The following is a 1,097-nucleotide window of genomic DNA, read 5'->3' on the forward strand; positions in this document are numbered from 1 at the left end:
GGGGATTCGAACCTGCGACCCTCAGATTGCGAGTCGAGCGCCTTATCCACCTGGCCATGCCGAGCCGTCATCGTAGATATAAGAAATGGTAACAAAAAGCTCTAAGGTCAAAAGAATGATTTATAATTTGATGTTTACGTATTATATCCACATAACTAGTCAAAATAAGTTGCAACTAGCTGTTTCAACTACTCCAAAATTTCAGTTTTATACTAAAAGTAATTACTTTCGTTAAAAATATTCGCGACTTTCTTATACTCACATATCAATGTGTGTGTATCATAAGTATGTTCCATAATTTCGTTTTCTGGCTACAAGACAGAAATACATTTTAAGGCTCAAAATTATAAAAAAAAACACTTCAATTTTGGATAAACTGATTTAGAACAATTATAAGTCATCAAGTACGACAAAGTATCTGAACTGATGTAAAAATGACGTAGTCGAATTTCATGTTTATTTGACTAAAATGTGACGCAAACATTAAAGCAATGCTCTTCATAAATGATTGAAATATGCCACTTATATTTTATAAGAGCAGTATCAAATTAGCTGATTTCACATTTAAAATAACCATATCATCTTACGTTCAGTTTATAGAAGGCACATGTTGTTTGGGCAGCTTCGCACATATAGTTCGTGGCGGTGGGTGGTGATGACTAGCTGACTTCCCTCTAGTCTTATACTGCTAAATTAAGGACGGCTAGCGCAGATAGCCCTCGTGTAGCTTTGCGCGAAATTCAAAAACAAACAAACATGTCGTTCGTTCCCTCAAGGAACATGGTTAGATGACTTTCGTGTGTTTTGAGTTGTCCTTTTTCCTTTGTTTTTAACTTGGCATTTTGCCCAAATCAGTTTACACCAGCAGGCCCTTACTTCAGTTTTTTAACATGGCATTTTGACCAAATCAGTTTACACCAGGAGGCCCTTACTTCACATTTTTTAACTTGGCATTTTGACCAAATCAGTTTACACCAGGAGGCCCTTACTTAAGTTTTTTAACATGGCATTTTGACCAAATCAATTTACACCAGGAGGCCCTTGCTTCAGTTTTTTAACATGGCATTTTGACCAAATCAATTTACACCAGGAGGCCC

The 1,097-nt window shown here is 36.5% G+C and overlaps 1 protein-coding gene across 2 annotated transcripts in view; it reads left to right on the forward strand.

Annotated features, from left to right (window-relative positions):
• Positions 1-1,097, forward strand: part of LOC106465721 (voltage-dependent calcium channel gamma-5 subunit-like) — an 86,131-nt gene that overhangs the window by 77,406 nt on the left and 7,628 nt on the right. The gene's annotated exons all lie outside the window — the stretch shown is intronic.

The sequence above is a fragment of the Limulus polyphemus genome, unplaced genomic scaffold (genome assembly GCF_000517525.1).
Source record: "Limulus polyphemus unplaced genomic scaffold, Limulus_polyphemus-2.1.2 Scaffold2030, whole genome shotgun sequence".
Lineage (NCBI taxonomy): Eukaryota > Metazoa > Arthropoda > Merostomata > Xiphosura > Limulidae > Limulus > Limulus polyphemus.